The 18,233-nt window shown below is 37.5% G+C and overlaps 1 pseudogene; it reads left to right on the top strand.

The window, feature by feature from the left end:
- The first annotated feature begins 2,893 nt into the window (after positions 1-2,893).
- On the top strand, positions 2,894-8,093 carry LOC114510305 (annotated as a pseudogene).
- Positions 8,094-18,233: the final 10,140 nt, after the last annotated feature.

Here is an 18,233-nt window from a genome sequence, read left to right as displayed (position 1 = left end):
ACAGATGGCAAACAAGCAAATGAAAAAAATGCACCACATCATATTTCACCTGGAAAATACAAATTGAAACAACAATGAAATGCCATTACATTCCTACAGAATGGACAAAATCCAGAACACTGACAGCCCTAAATGTCTATGAGAATGTGGAGCAACAGAAACTCTCATTCATTGCTGGTGGGAATGAAAAATGATACAGTCACTTTGGAAAACAGTTTGGCCTTTTTTTACAAAACTAATCTCACCATACGATCCAGCAATATTACTCTTGATATTTACCCAAAGGAGCTGAAAACTTATTTCCACACAAAACCCTGCACATAGATGTTGGTAGCAGCTTTAGTCATAACTTCCAAAACCTGGAGGTAACTGGGATGTCCTTTGATAGGTGAATGAACAAATAAACTGTGGTACACCCAGACAATGGACTATTCTTCATTGTAAAAAGAAATGAGCTGCGGAGTCATAAATAGATATGGAAGAACCTTAAATGCACATTTCTAAATGAAAGAAGCCAATCTGTAAAGGCTAGATACTGTAGGATTCCAATTACATGACATTCTGAAAAGACAAAACTTTGAAGACAGTCAAAAGCTCAGTGGTTGCCAGGGGGTGGGGGATGAGATGAGGGGTATTAATGAGAGCACAGAGGATGTTTAGGGCAGTAAAAATACTTTGTGTAATACCATAATCACGTATGGTATTACATATACTTATATATATGTAATACCATATATGGTATTACATATATGGTATACATATACTTTGTGTATACCACGTGATAGATACGTGTCATTAACCACTTGTCCAAACCCATAGGAGGTACCACACAAAGAGTGACCCATAATGTAAACTATGGAATTTGAGTCATTACTATGCAGGTTCACCAATTGTAACAAATGTACCGCTCTGGTGGAAGATGTTAATAATGGGAAAGGCTGTGCGTGGGTATATGGCAGGGGGTATATGAGAAAACTTTTTTTTGCTGTGAACCTAAAACTACTCTAAAAATAAAGTCTTAACATTAAAAATTAAAATTAATTTTACCCTGTGATTTCTATCCACAAAAATCTTCTGATGAGTCCTCCCAGCCACAGAATCAAGAGGCTGTTACTCATCTCTGCTTTTCAAAGTCCACATAATATGGTCATGGCTTACGTATTGGAATATATGGAAACCTGTGAGTCCTTTGACCTTGATGACATCCTGACTTATAAATGTCTTCTTATTTCCCCACTAGAGAAAGAGTAAGGATTTTAAAGCCAAAACAAACTGAGTTTGAATCGAGACTCTGCCACTTCACACCTTGGGGATCTTATGGATTTCACTTCACCGAGGTCCCTCTCCTAGATTTGTGAGTGGCTGACTTCTATACAGGACCCAACTTAATTTTTTTTTCACACAGATCTTTCTTTAATTTATTATTATTTTTAAGATTTTATTTATTTATTTTTAGAGAGGGAAGGGAGTGAGAAAGAGAGGGAGAGAAACATCAATGTGCGGTTGCTGGGGGCCGTGGCCTGCAGCCCAGGCATGTGCCCTGACCGGGAATCGAACCTGCAATGCTTTGGTTCACAGCCCGTACCCAATCCACTGAGCTACACCAGCCAGGGCGAGACAGATCTTTCTTTACAACCAAATCGAGAATAGGCTCTCCATCTATTACATCCTCAATTCTAGTCATTTTCATGACATGATGCATTTCATTTTCCTTGTAGAATGATCATTATCATTTGAAATTCTCTTGCTGTTAATCTGTTACTTCTTTATATTCTTTCTCTTTCCTGTTAGAATATATGCTCCATAAAGCAGAGACCTCATCTGAGAAGGAACTCTGGGTTCCTTCTCAGACTTTATTCAGATGACAAAGTGTTTCATAGTTATTGTTATTGTTATTGTTATTGTTATTATCACTATCATTATTATTACTTAGTGTCTGACTTGAAAATTTCCACTTGGTTTTCCCTATTTCAGAGCAAAAAGAAGAGTATTCCTTTACACAGATCTTATAAACCGTAAGTATAAGAATTTCCACTTATTTATTTTTATACTTCCATTTAAAAAGTAATAAATGCATTAAATTTGGTGCTGAAGATTTGTATTTTCCCCAAATCTTCTAATAATATCACATTTCCAGCCCTCCTTTTTATAAGTTACTATGTTTATTTGAATTATCATTGAAATCTGTATCCGTCATTTAACTGACCTTATCCTCATTTGAATACCCTCAACAACCTAAAGGCCTAGGTACAGTATCATTATACCAATTTGTGACGAGGAGCTAACATTTGTGGACTTACTATTCTATGCCAAGCACTATCAGAAGTGTTCTAACATTAACCAATCTCCATAACAACTAACAACGCATTTTACAGATCAGAAAGCCAATGAGCAGAGACATTAACTCGTTTGATATTTTACAGATACTGTTAATGGCAACATTGGGACTCAAACCCAAGTCATCACACCCAGCCCTTTTCTTAATTTGCATGTTATACTGTTTTCACACATGAGGAAATTCCTCTCGAAGACCTTGAGGAATTTGAGAGTAAGTGGCACAACAGTCTTCGATGAACCACACATACTTTAATTTAAATCACTATTTTGTTTATTCCAAAGGGATTTAGTTACCACCGTCCGCTAAGTGAATGTTCTATGGCTAAAGAAGTTGTCAGAACCTGTTTCCCATCCCTCAGACCCCTACTTGTCCTTCTCATTGAACTGGCCCACTCCGTTCACTGCTGAAAGTCTCCCTTTACATGGGGCTGATTAAAAATTCAGTGGCTACTCTCTCCTCACGGCTTCTACCCACTTTTGTCCCAGCAATGGCGAACAAACAGGACTGGCAGAGAAAGGGAACCTCAGTGAGACATTGCAGTCACAGGGCAACTGGATGACGCACTGCGGACAAGAAGTGACAGCAGGAACAGCCATCCGTGACGAAGCACTCTCCGTATTCCAGGCACTCCGCGCACTTTGCATGCTTTACCGCCTCTGGTTCTTCATGACAACCCTGTGAGGTAGCTATCATTATCTCCATTTCCAGGTCAGACTTGGAGCATTTAAGACTGCCTTGCCTGGGGTCACAGAGGTAGACCTGAAGCCCAAGGTCACATAGTTAGGAGATTTGAATATGAGTTTCCCTAACACCATGAGCTACCTAACACCACACGGTGTGGTGCTTTTCACCAGTCCTACGTTAAGCCGGTTTACCAATGGCTTTCTACATTGTAATATGGGCAGTTGGGGTTAGTAATTGGCCCAGGAAGAATGCTGCCTCTGGGAAGCAGACATCAGTGAGGTCATCCTGAGACAGAACACGGGTGGGTAACATTGTTTCCAGCCCAGAGGTACAATGTCAATGCTCTGACAGGATTACACATTCAAAATTGTCATCCCCAGTATTGTTATGGTATCATGGCAACTGACACAGGTCAGAATGCCTGCATTTTAATTCTTGCAAATCAATGGAAAGAGTTCCTCACATATCGTCACAACTCAAAAATCCTGTAGAGTTCATCCGGCCCAACCCCGTTCATTGCACAGATTGAGAAACCGAAGTCCTACTGGTATTAAAACGTAAGGTAGCAACTTGGATAAAGCTCAAAGGTGTTATGTGAAGTAAAAGAAGCCAGACACAAAAGACTCTATGGCTACCATGTAATGTTTTAGTACAAATAAATAAATAAAGTGAATGAAGCCTATTAAAAAGAAAAAAATCTATATAACTGCCTCTATTTTAAAATGCCTGTCAGAACCTCATCTTTTATCGAATAGCACCCAGAGACTATGCTGTGGTCCATTCAGAATTACATTTAGGATTGCGATGTAGAAAACTGCTCTGAGGGGCAGGGAATCTACTCAAGATCCCAGAATAAGAAAAAGCTAAGTTTGGATTTTATATTTCATGCTATATTGTCTTACAAATAACTGGCATTATATAAATACATTTCTATAGTACTGACTATATAAATAGTACCACAGAGAAAGCACAGTAGAAAGAGTACTGACTTTGAAACCAGAAAATTTGTATTCAGAAATCAACTTTACTATTATTTGTATGAATTACAATGTCTGGCACACAGTAGCCATTCATTTTATTTCTAAGGGCATGGGTGTGAAAGGATGATTGAATAAAATATAATAAATCATTTAAGCTTTCTTAACTTAGGAACAATATAAGTGAAAACCTTTTGTATATTCTATAACATTAATCTTCAAAATATGTTCTATAGAAGACTAAGTGTTTATAATGATAGAGAAAAGCTTTTTAGGGTCAAATGTGGTTTTGTCAATCTTGGTTTAAGCAAATTAAACAACCTTACTTGGCTGCAGAACGTCTTTCAAGTGCTAATAAACTTGTGAAATTCCTAGGAAAAAAACTAAAATATACATTTCTAAAATAATTTAACCACTAAATTCTCATTAGATTGGAATATTACTTAAAATCTCACAAAACAAATAGTGACCAGAAGGGAGAGGGGAGGAAATTTCAGGGGAAAGAGGAAGGGTTTACAGGAACAAATATAAAAGACACATGGACAAAAACTAGGGGTGGAAGGGAAATGGGAGGGAGGTGGGGAGGGCTGAGGGGGGTGGGCTGGGATGGGAGTAAAAGACAGAAAACTGTACTTGAATAACAATTAAAATTTTAAAAAATTTAAAAAAAGAAAAGAGTCATATGTTCTTTAAGAATAAGGGAAAATGTCTTAGTCAATGATACCTCAAATAAAAATAAATGAAAAGAGATGAGATTTCATTTTTACTAACTACCAAACCCAAATTTAAACACTATTTATTATATTAATAACTTTAAAAGGTGTTATATGCTAGAGTATAAATAGTTGAATATACTTGGGGATTTATTACACATGAAAAAATGAAACATATAGCCACAATGATACAAATGATTAGGGGTAGAAAGTTAAAATACACTATTATAAGGTTATTACATAATAAATGGTTGACATAATATTTAGTCATAGACTGCAGAAAATTAATATGTATATTCTAAACATGAGTAAAATATAAATTTTTTTAAATATTTTATTTATTTATTTTTAGAGAGGGAAGGGAGGGAGGGAGGGAGAGAGAGAGAGAGAGAGAGAAAGAGAGAGAGAGAGAGAGAGAGAGAGAGAGAGAGGGAGAGAAACATCAATGTGCGGTTGCTGGGGGTTATGGCCTGCAACCCAGGAATGTACCCTGGCTGGGAATCGAACCTGGGACACTTTGGTTCCCAGCCCGCGCTCAATCCACTGAGCTACGCCAGCCAGGGCTAAATATAAAATTTTTTAAAAGAGGCAATGTTGAAATTAGAATAGAATAATAGAGAACTACTCAATCCAAAAACAGTAGGGATAGGAGAATAGTGGGACAAAAAACAAAGGATAAAAAACAAAATATATAGTAAGATGGTATATTCAAATCCAATATTATTAATATGTACAATAAATGAATCTGGTCTAAATATTCCAATTAAAAAGTAGAGCTATTCATATTGAATAAAAAGTGAAAACCCAACTATGTAGTATCTACAGCAAATTTCACTTTAAATAGAAAAACAGATTAAGTGAAAAAGGATGAGAAAATATGTACAGTACAAATACCAATCAAAAGGAAGCCACTGTGGTTATATTAATATCAGGCAAAGTAGATTTCAGAACCAGAAATAAAGAAGGCTATCACATTAAGAAAAAGGAACTAAATTATGAAGATGACATAATGTTAAATATTTATGCACCTAACAACAGGGTATCAAATACATGAAGCAAAAATTGATAGAACCTAAGGTGAAATAGACAAATCACAATGAAGATCTAAACAGTTTTTCTTAGTAGTAGCTAGAATAGGCAAATGAAAGTCATGATGAATATAAACGACATTAACGTTCCCACCACCTTGGCCTAACTAAGCTAGAAAACACTGCTCAGCGAGAGAAGAATTCACATTTTCTTTTAAATGCACATGGAACATTCACCAAGACAGATCATGTTATTGGCTTATGAAACAAATCTCAACAAATTCAAAGGCACTTGAATCATGCAAAGGATTTTCCTCTGACCACAAAAAATATTAAATTAGTAATCTCCGAAGGACAGAATTTGATTCCTACCATTGTCTTTCAAGGCACTTACCCAACAGTCTCCAACGAAAGTCCAGACATGGATGCAGACATGGACTGAGTTTTACTGAAACTGCTTATTCCCAAAGAACTTTACCCCTGACTGGATTGCTGTGGTCAGGCTTTCATCCTGTTCATCTAAACAAAAAAAAAGTAGGGGTTGGACAGTTCTGGTAGAAAATACCACCATCTGGATAGAGGCCTTTTGGTTATATTATACACTATGTCCAAAATACTATAAAAATATTAGACAAAGTGGCAAGGAAAAAATATAACCAATGATCAAGAGTAGAAACATGCAAAACAAAAGCTAAGAAGCAGATGCAAAAAAGATCCAGATATTGTGCTTACCAAACAATTTAGTTAACTGTGATTAATAAATTCAGATATGAAAGAAAACATGGGCAGAATAGATGGCCTTATGAAGAATTTAACCAAAAAATAGAAGCCTTTAAAGTTAATCAAATGAAATTTTGGAACTGAAGAAAGAACATATGAGATTATCAAACTGGTAGACAAAATCAAACGAAGAAGTATTAGCCCTGGCTAGTGTGGCTCAGTGGATTGAGCATGGGCCTGCAAACCAAAAGACTGATGGTTCAAATCCCAGTCAGGGCACATGCCTGGGTTGTGGGCCAGGTCCCCAGCTGGAGGCGTGACAGAGGCAACCAATCAATGTATCTCTGAGACACTAATGTTTTCTCCCTCTCTTTCTCCCTCCCTTCCCCTCTCTCTATAAGTAGATAAATAAAATCTTAAAAAAAGAATTATTAAACTGGAAGACTAGACTATAAAATACATCTAAAAATTCTGAATAAACAATATCTAAAAAAGCTTGAGAGAATGTCGTATTCAATAGTGAAATATGATTATTTGTCCCTTATGGTCTGAAAGCGAAAAGGGATACCAGCTATCACCACTTCTATTCATCATCATAAAAATAAGTTCTAGACAAAATTTAAAAGAAGCTTACAATGTATGGAAAAGAATTTGTAAAACCACCTTTTTTCCCCACAGATGACATGATTGTGGACATAAAGCATTAAATAAAAGATAAAACAAGCTATCAACAATCAAGTTAATTTAGCAAGGTTCTGGATTCAAGGTCAATATGCAAAAGCCAGTGGGACAGTGCCCTCGGCAGTCCTGGGACCTGCTCTTGCTTCAACAGGGTTTGCACGGAACAGACCCGGGGACACCCCTTCTTTCCAACTACCCTTTGTCCTCATTTCTAGTCACCACCCTCAAAACCACCACAGCTATCCTCAGCCTCCAAACCAGCAACACCATTTTTTCTTACCTTCATTCTTCATTGCCACACAACCATGAGGTTCCAAATTGGTCAGAATTATTCTACCGAGGGGGAGGTTGCCATTAATCGTCCGGCCAACCTGCATCTGCGGGCTCACTACACCTACCTCTCTCTGGGCTTCTGTTTTTACCATGACAATGTGGCTCTGCAGGGTGTGGGCCACTTTTTCCAGGAGCTAAGCGTGAGGGCTATGAGCATCTCTTAAAGCTGCAAAACCAGCACAGTGGCCACATTCTTCTCCAGGACATGGTGAAGCCTTCCCAAGATGAGTGGGGTGAAACTGAGGATGCCATGGAAGCAGCTTTGGCCTTGGAGAAGAACCTGAAACAGGCCCTTTTGGATCTGCCTGCCCTGGGATCCACCCACACAGAGCCTCATCCCCGTGACTTTCTGGAGAACCACTTCCTGGATGAGGAGGTAAAACTCATCAAGAAGATGGGTGACCACCTGACTGACATCTGTAGGCTGGCCAGCCCCTAAGCCGATATGGGGGAGTATCTCTTCGAAAGGCTAACCCCAGGCATGACTAAGAAACCTTTTGGAGCCCAGAGGCCTTTGAGGGGCCCCTCTGCATTTCCCTGTTGTCTGGCTTTTGCCTCTCCCTGAAACCTCATCCTGGAATCTTCTCCCATGCATTGGACCAAATGGAAACAAAAACTCTTTTTGAGGAAAAAAGCCAGTGCTATTTCTATATAGTTGCAACAAAGAGTTGGAAAATAAAATAGAATAAAACCAGTTATAATATAGTTTATATACAAATTCAAAGTACATAGAATAGCCAGAGCAATATTAAAGGAGAATAAATTTCAATGATTTAAATTGTAAGATTCTAAGACCTTCTAGACAGCTACAGTAATAAGACAATATTAATTTGGTGCAAGGGTAGAAAAACAGACCAAAAGAAATGAAGAGTGAACTTTAAGAAAAAGAAAAACAACCCAGTTCATAAATGGGCACAAGACTTGAACAACACTTTCAAAAATACATTTAAGAGGCTAATATGCATGTCAAAAGGCAAAAGCATAGCAATTAATTGGATAAACACAAATTAAAATCACAATGAGATATCTCCATACATGTACCAAAAGAGCTAAAATTAAGAGGATTGACAATGTCAAGTATTAGGGAGTGTACTGAACAACTTGAACTCTTATTCATCCCTAGCAGGAGTATAAGTTGGTTCAACCACTTAGAAAACTATTTAGCAACACTTCCTGAAGCCAAACATTGGCCTATCCTATGACACATCCTGAAAACTTCTAGGTATAATGTCAGGAGAAAAGCATTATGTCCACTAAAAGATACGTACAAAAATCTAGATTATCATAACATCCCCAGAGAAATTCAAATGTCAATCAACAGTAGCATTGTACATTCATATAATATAATACTACTCAGAAATAAATAGTAACATACATACATCCATCTATCCATCCATCCAAATAAACTTCAAAAACATTATATTGAGTAAAAGAAGCCAGACACCAAAAACTAAGTATATTATATGAATCCATTTGTATTATGTACACGAATAGGTACTATATATTTATCAAACTATTCATTTATGATATGCATACCTTACGGCATGCAAGTTATAAAATATTTAAATATAACAAAATAATAAAGATAATAACACAAAACTCAACCATCTATAAAAAAACTCTAAGTAATACATTGGTCAAATCAGAAATTCACAAAAAAGTAGAAATTATGTTAACTGAATAATAAAATGCCTCCTGCTTAGAAATTAAGGTAATAAGGAAAAAAGGAAATTTATAGCCTTGAACAAATAGCCATTGGGATGTAAAGTACAGTATAGCATATTGAGTGGCCAAAGAACTTACACGTATGACCAATGGACATGAACAAAGGTGTGGGGATTGCCTGAGGGAGTAGGCGTTGCTGTGTGGAGGGAGCCAAAGGGGGAAAAGTGGGCAATTGTAATAACATAATCAATAAAACATAATTTAAAAAAAGACAAGGCAAGAAATCGATGATCTAAGCTTTAATCCCAAGAAGCCTGAAAATGAATAGAAAATAACGTCTAAGGACATTAAAAGGAAAGAAATAATGAAGAGAATGGGGCAAATAAGTGAAGTAGAAAAAAATGCACAGCAAAAAAATTCAACAAAACCAAGCATTGTTTCTTTGAAAAGTTTAATGAAATAGAAAACCTCCTAGCAAAGCTGATCAAGAAAAAAGGATAAAATGCCACAAATTATCAATATCAGAAATCGAAAAGAAGAAATAACAAAATGTTTTATGAATGGCAAAATATATAATTAAGAACTATATGCTACCAAATTTATAATTTTATGAAATAAAAAATTCTTAACAAAATACAACCTTTGAAATATGACAAAGGAATAAGAAAAAAAACTAAATCATCTGGCATGTATTAAGAAAATAGAATGTGTTGTTTGGAAAGGTCCACAAAAAAACAGGAAACAATCCCTAACTCTGCCCTAACTCTGTTTAAGAAGCCAGCATGTCATTAATTCTAAACTGACAAAGACACTGCAAGGAAAGAAAATGAGATATAAGTCTCTTACATGAACAGAGATACAAAAACTCTTAACATGATAGGAGCATGTGTATGTGCAGGAGGAGACAGGGAAAGAGATTGAGAGAGAAAGACAGAGAGAAATACATCAAAACTAAATGGGCTTTCTCCAAGTATATGAGTAGTATACTACTCAAAATACAAATCAATATTATTGTCATATTAGCAAAGAGAAGAATTAAACCCATGTGATCAGATAACAGAAATAGCCTTTGACAAAATTCAATACATGTTATAAAAGTCAGCAAACTATAATCTCATAAAGAATACGGGAAGGAAAGTGAAGTACCGTTGTTCTCAATGGTGAAATATTAAAACTTTCACTTACAGTAGAAACTGAAGCAAAGATTTTTGTTACTACAATTTGCATCCATCGCTGTACTACTGGTGGTCCTAGTCAATGTAACAAGGCAAGAAAAAGAAATCAGAAATTTAAGAATTACAAAGGAAGAAATATAACTGTACTTATTCATCAACAATCCAGTTGTGTGCACAAAAATCCAAAGGAATTTATAAATAATATAGTATAATAAATATACATATTTAGTAAGATTGCTGTACATAAGATCATAGGGAAATCATTTATCACTCTGTAGACCAGCAATAAACAAAAATAAAGATGATGCCATTTACAACAGCATCAGAAACATTAAAATTTTAGAAATAAATATGAAAGATATGCAAAACCTCTACACTGAAAACTATGGAACATATTCGAAAAAAAATAAAGGCATACTGAAATAAATGGAGAAATACATGGATAAAATGACTAAATGTTATAAAAGTTTCAATTGTCCCAAATTTAATGTATCACTTCAACTCACTAGCAATCAAAATTCTAGCAAGACAATGTGTCACTGAATTTATATTACCTGTGAAATTGCAAAAGGCAGGAAGAGCTGGGGCAATCTTGAGTAAGAGCACAGACTAGCAGACTAATATGACCAAATACAGAGACCTATTTTAAAGCTAAAATAATTAAGACAGCATACTGTTGGTGCAAGAACAGACAAAATGACCAATGGGACAAAATGAAATCCAGAAATAGATCCAAATATTGATAACAAACTGCTTTATGAAAAGGGTAACATTGAACAGTAATGCTATCTTGGAAAAGGTAAGGTCTTTTCAAAAAAAGGTGCTGAATCAAACATGAAAGCAGGAATGAATACACCCACAGACACAGACAAAAGCAATTTCAAACTGAGGATTAAAATGTGAAAGGTAAAGCAATAGAGCTTTTAAGAAAACACAGGAAATTTTCCTCCTGACATTACAGTTAAATTTTGTAGAAATTGCTAACCATATTTTTTAAAAGATAAATGGGAGCATATTAACATTAAAAACTTCAGATCACTAACACATCTTGAGGACATGGCAAAGGCAGCTGACAAGATGTCAAGACATTTGCAGTGCATCTATTCAACAACTCACACACAAATTTGTAAATCAATAAGAAAAAGTCAACACAATTTTTAAAATATTCATGCACACGTGTCACAAAAAAAGATATTGAGATGATCAACCAACATGAGACGGTATTAATATAATTAGTCACAAGAAAAATGCAAAGTAAAATCACAATGAGTTATAATTTCACACCTACCAGATTTTCTAAAATAAATAAGACAAAAAAAATGTAGTGGCAATACGCATATGGAACAACCAGAATTCTTAAATACTGTGAATGTAAATTAATCTAAACACTTTGAGAAATGTTTGGTAGTATCTGAATAGAAACATACCCTTTGACACAATAATTCCACTCCTGATTACCAACAGAAATGCATACATATGTCACCAAAATACACGTACCAGAATGTCTACAGCAACATTATTCCTAATAGTCAAAACACAGAAACTCCCCACGTGTCCATTAGCTATAGAATGGATCTGGTATATTCCCACAATGGAATGCTATATTGCAATGAAATCAAACAATCTATAAATACAAGCACCAATTCAGATCTCATAAATATGACATTTAACAAAAAAATAAAACATAAAAGTGAAATACTGTATAATTTCATTTATATAAAATTCATCAAAAGGCAAAACTACTCTGTGATATCAAGAATCAAAAGAGTGGTTGCCCTTGATAAAGGCAATGACTGGAACAGGGTATGAAGAAATGCTGGGTAAACAAGCATATTTAGTTTGGAACACCTAATTAAAAGTCTCCTATATGCACACTGTATTTATTTTAATAGAACAATACAAACTTTTAAAAGTCAGCATTAGTGGTGATAAATAGATTCTAACTTTGGAGGGGGAAAGAGTGACTTGATATAAGGGGTGCTAGGATAATTGTTATGGCAGTTGACTGAGTCAAAAGTTTAATTTTTCATTTAGAGCAGAATAATTTTTTAATCTAAAACATAAAAATAAGAAATATAGAAAATGGAGAAATATAAAGCATTGTTAACAAGTTGGACTTACTGTCAAATTAAGAAAATAATAAAAGTAATAATGGCCTGGCTGGTGTAGCTCAGTGGATTGAGCATGGGCCTGTGAACCAAAGGGTTGCCAGTTCGATTCCTAGTCAGGGCACACACCTGGGTTGCAGGCCAGGTTCTCCGTAGAGGTTGTGCAAGAGGCAACCACACACTGATGTTTCTCTCCCTCTCTTTCTCCCTCCCTTCCCCTCTCTCTAAAAATAAATAAATAAATAAAACCTTTTTAAAAAAAGTAGTGGGTACTACCTATAATTACCATAGTTCATTTGAATGAAACATAATGTTCCAACTCTTAAACTTCAGAGTCTCTAAATGTCACCCTTCCTAGCTCAGCAATTTCTACCATAAAATTCTTGATGAGCTTTATCAGATCTATAGGTTTGAAGGTATAATTGCTATAGGATTACCACAGGAAACTCAATCATCCAACTTCTAATTGACTCTAAGCTCAACAGGAATCACCGGTGTCTACCCCCAAAAGTCTATGTGGCCTTGGGACTCTGCATAGTAGCACATCACTGGAACAAAGGAGGTGATAGCTGCACTGTGCTCCAGTCAACTGAATAGAGCACGTCTAAAGTGCTGTGCTCAATTGCAGATTCCATGCATAAGAGATATGGTTAATGACATAAGAGGGATTTAGAGGAGGGTTATTTCTACAAAAAGAGCCTGAAAAGTAAGTCCTCTAAACTAAAAAGAAAAAAAAGTGGCATTTTTTTCTGTTATCAGAAATAACATTGGCTTTGTATTGTAACTGGAAAAGACACCAGCGTTTGGGCTGCCTGTCACTGCCAAATCCAATAAGCAGTGACAGCGATTAAATCTTTTATAGGCGCTTTATTCAGATGGCCGGCAATCTGAGAAGACAGCTGGTTCAGACCTTAACAAACCATCTTCCCTTCTCTTTCCTGGCCAGATCTTTTACAAGGGGGTGGGGGAGGACAAACAAGGTGCTGCGAGGGCTTTGAAATTCAGGGAGGATTAGGTGAGCGAAGCTGTAGCATTCCTGTCCTGGGCACTCAGCTGTTCCCAACTGGGGGGAGTGGTCACACAAAAGGCCCAGATGCCTCCAACTTGTCCCCAGGCAGTAATCTCTAGCCAGTGCCCCAGGTCAGCTGTTTTTCCCAGGAGCCAGGATGGGCCTTAGCTGTAGTTTCTGAAACAAAAGCTTAACATATACATTACTTGCTAGACTCATAACTTTTTACCTTAAGCTAAAAGTTTCTAAGTCTTGAGTCCCCTATCAATATTACTATTATAAAGTGATATTGTAACAGGGTGCAGCCAAGAGGTGGACCCCAAATAGGGATTTGGAATGGGGCCCAGAACTCAGGGTGTCCAGGAAATATTAGAAAGACATATAAGATATCCTCACCCCTTCCCCCCTTCAGGTGTGAGTTGGGGGAAGGGAGAAATGGAGCAGGGCCATTGAGAACTGTTTTGCATAACAACAGCTTTGCAGCTAACCTCTGGCATGGTTATTTAACATATCTATAACCTTTAACTGGTTTCATAGATATGTTGAATAGCTGTGGCCAAGCTTTGAGACAGGGAGAAGGGAGTGACTTCCACCCAAGATGTAACTGGGAGGAAACTCCCCCTGTTTACAGCATCTTTGTGAGAGTTTGGAGAAGACTGGCTCTATGCCATGGGGCTACACCTGCCCAGACTCAGGATGGCAGCCCAATAAAGCTGGAAGGATATGAGAGTGCTGGCAAGTGTAGCCAATTGTAGGAGGAGTCGGACATGGGGCTGCAGAAGAGGATTGGCCCGGGGATTTAAACCCAGACGCAGCAGCCATTAAAGAGAGAGGATGGCAGCCATGTGAGAGAGAGTCACATGCTTCTGCCAGAGTGGGGACCCCCGCAGCCATGTGGGGGAGAACCACATGGCTATGGCAGTGCAGAGAATCATGTGGCTGTGGCAACAGAAAGGAGAGCCACGCGGCTGTGACCACGTAAGAGAGCCACACAGCTTTGCCAGAGTGGGGACCCCCACAGCTTTAGAAGGGCGAACCACCACTCAGGTTTAGCTGGAGATTCTGGCGACATACCTGATGGTGCCGAGAACTGAGGGAGGCCTACCAGCCGAGCACGGATTACTCGGAAGAACCGGGGGCTACCTGAGCCATAGACTTCTATTTCTTTTCCTGAGATATGGCACCCCAGACTGGGCAATGGGGGGAAGAAAGGACAGTGTGTGTTTGTGGGTGTTCTAAGGGACTTTGGGGTGTTGGTGACAACATTAGGTCACTACTTTAAGTCTGTATAGCATTAAATAAACATTTCCTTTCCTTTTCACAAATCTCTGGCATTGAGAGATGTCCTTCCTATAAGGCAGCAGACATAATGAACTTGGGGGGTTCCTTTCAGTAATAGTATATTGCACTCGGCCCCCTGTGTTCTGTAACAATATCAGTAAACCAATATTATAGAGGATGAGTTCCTCAATATGGTCAAGATTTCTGAATGATTGAGAATTTACCCTTTATTTGGCTTATCCATATCTGGGGAAAAATATTCTAAACACATATTTTCCCTTCTTGAAAAAAAATAATCCATATAATTTAACCTAACTTTGACAACTGTATCAAACAGTTATAGCCTCTGGATTTTATTAAGGTATGTGGGTTTTTTCAGGAAGACTTCCTAGAAGTGCTAAAAGGTTGTCTGGGGAAGGTGACTCCTGATTCCTTCAGGGTGTGTGGCTACAGAAGGTGAACTGGGACCCATGGGTAGAATTATGAGGAGACCAATGTTAGCTCATTATAAGGAAAAGCAAATAATCCAAGATGGACCAACCTACCTCAAAAGGTAATATACCTCTGCACGGATATTGAGGATGGGATATTAGCAATAAATGGAAAGTTGCAATTGATGATACCTGAAATCTTCTTCCCACTCTAATACTCCATATTTCTTTACAAGGATGAAAATCTTGGGGATGAGATTTGACTTCAGAAGACCTAGGTTCTCATACTGGTTGCCTTTATTTACTAGGAGAAACAACCTTGGACGAATCATGCAGCTTCTTTCATCAGTCAGTCAACTGAAAATAATTTCAGCTTTCTCATTTGGAGTGAAGAGAAAAGTGTGATTATGGAAGCATTTGAAAACTACCACACATAGATTTGTTACTGCTCTTATTACCTGAGGAATTTTACTTGTATCAGGAAGACAGGAAAACTAGATAACAGAAGGTATATTTAGAGCTACCAAAAATATCTGAGTGGGAAGGAAACAGCTGGGAGTCTGGCAGAATATGGGTGGGAATTTTCCTGAGATGTTATCTGAAGGAGGGAAGAACTGAACAAACTCAATAAAAGGGAAGCTCAACTGAGATATCACCAAGAGTAGAGACTGTCTTGGGAATCTGAAAACTCTTGAACCTAGTGGCACTATACCTTACAGACACACGGCCAGCTTGGTCAAGTATAATGGAAGAATCAGTTAAACTGTTGGGGCCAGCATGTTTAGTGAGCATAAAGGTAAAGGGAACACGTTAAATAAAGTGATATCAGTAAGCGAATATTATAGAAGATGAATTCTTCCATATGGTCAAGATTTCTGAATGACTGAGAGTTTACCCTTTATATGGCTTATCCATGTCTGGGGGAAAATATTCTAAACACCTATTTTCCCTTGAAAAAAAATAATCCACATAAGTTAATCTAACTTTGACAACTGTATAAAAGAATTATACCCTCTGGATTTTATTAAGGTATGTGGGGATTTTTGCCCTGCACTGTCTCATCCCTCAGCTTCTGTGTTCTCTGAGTGTTCCCAATAAGGTTCCTTTGTGGAATTTTCTACCTTAGGAATCTACAGAACACAGCCACAGCCTAGCCCTCATCATTATGTGGAAATCTTTGAGCCCCAAATGCAAAACCTAAAGGTTCCCTTTCTGATCAGATCACTTTCTTTCCATCTTTCCCACTCTCAGAAACTTTTCCACTCAACTCACCCCTCACGTTCACCACATGCAAGGTCCCTTCTCCCCTTCCTCTAGCTAAATATTCTTTTTTAGCTTGCTCTCTCTTTATTCCAACCTAAACCCAATGCTCAAATATCAGGTAGTATCTCATTTTCACAACCACATACTCTTGAACTTCTACCACTTCTCTGAAAAGTTCTAAATCTAGTTGACAAAGGTCAGCTATTTTCAAGTGGGGCATAGCTTATATTTAAGAAACTAAGCTTGGATTCAGCCCCGTGTATTTTGAATTCCAATGCTTCTACCTACTCTGTCTATGACCTGAGGGCATTTAACTTCTTTGTGCCTCAGTTCTGTATGCCTGGCATATTCACAAGAATGTCCCCAACAGAGTGCCTGACAAAAATCAGGAGCAAAGGAATCTTCATTGAATGAAAATTAACATTACCCTCCTTAACATTATAAAAAAGGCCATTGATTTCAATTTACTATTCTTTCTTCCACTTCAAAATACGTCTATGACTTCAGCTGACCTATCCTCTCTCCATTTGGCCTCAGGAGAAAGATGACTACCATTTCACACATCGGATCTCCCACTCCTTCTCCATACCCCACATACTCCCACATCTCCAGTGCATTGCCTTGCCACATTTCTTCATAGTACTGTCACCACGACAGGATGTTTTTCCTTGACCCCGCAGATATCTCTTATCTTCCTCTTGTAACTTGCTCCCCAAATTTCTCCCTGACTCCCATCTTGCCAAGCTCCTTTAAAGGGCAGTGTGGGGGTAGGGGTGGGAGGGAGAGGTGAGTAAAGGGGAGGGTAAAATGGTGACAAAAGGAGACTTGAGTTTGGGTGGTGAACGCACAATGTAATATACAATGATGTAGTACAGGATTACACACCTGAAACCTGTATAATTTTATTAACCAATGTCACCCCAATAAATTCAACAAAAATCTAAAACAAAATAAAAGGCAATGTCTACTTATGGCTTCTACTTCCTTGCCTCTCATTTATTCATTTACCCTTCACCAAATCTAATTTAGCTTCTCTCCCACAATTTTACTGCAAATTATTAAGCATTAGCTGTTTAAAACGGTTTTAATATAACTTCATATCAAAATTTGACATGATTACTACATTTTTCTCTGAACTGCCTGCTTTTCGTTTCATTGGTACTACTCTCTTCAAGTATGCTTGTATCATACAGAATATTCTTTCTATATCTCATTTACTTGATTTCCTTCACAGCCTACCTCTTAGATGTGATGTTATGATTTAATTTGAGTCATTAAGTTTCAGCTACATGAGGTTACTCCAAATATTTATCTCCCATCTCAATCTCCCTCTTGATCCAAACTTCTAGCTAACTCTCTCTCAGTCATTATTACTCACAAACCCAAAAACAAACTCAGTATTTTGTCCTCACACCCATCTCCTCCGAGTTTTTCCCCTATAATTAGATTTTCCCCACCCACACCAAGAAACTGACAAGTCATTTTTAACATCTTATCAATTCTATTCATAAAATCCCCAATTTATGCCTGTATTATCTTCATCACCAGTGCTTGCATACTTGCTTCCTTGCTTTTATTCATTCAAGACATAATTCTTAACTTTCCCCACCCAAACCTGACCCTCACCTGTAGTCTGTCCCTATTACAGTAAATTATACCACCATTCTCCCAATGGATGATGCCAGAAACTTAGAAATGGACCTTGATTTTTCCACTTCCCTCAACTGTCACATACAACCTATCATCTGTTCTTGAAGATCCACCTTCCGGTCATCACAAACCAACAGGACATTCTCTTTGCCTCTACTATCACCCTTGGGCCAGGCC

This window comes from Phyllostomus discolor, chromosome 13 (assembly GCF_004126475.2).
Source record: "Phyllostomus discolor isolate MPI-MPIP mPhyDis1 chromosome 13, mPhyDis1.pri.v3, whole genome shotgun sequence".
Lineage (NCBI taxonomy): Eukaryota > Metazoa > Chordata > Mammalia > Chiroptera > Phyllostomidae > Phyllostomus > Phyllostomus discolor.
This window is presented reverse-complemented; position numbering and strand designations above follow the sequence as displayed.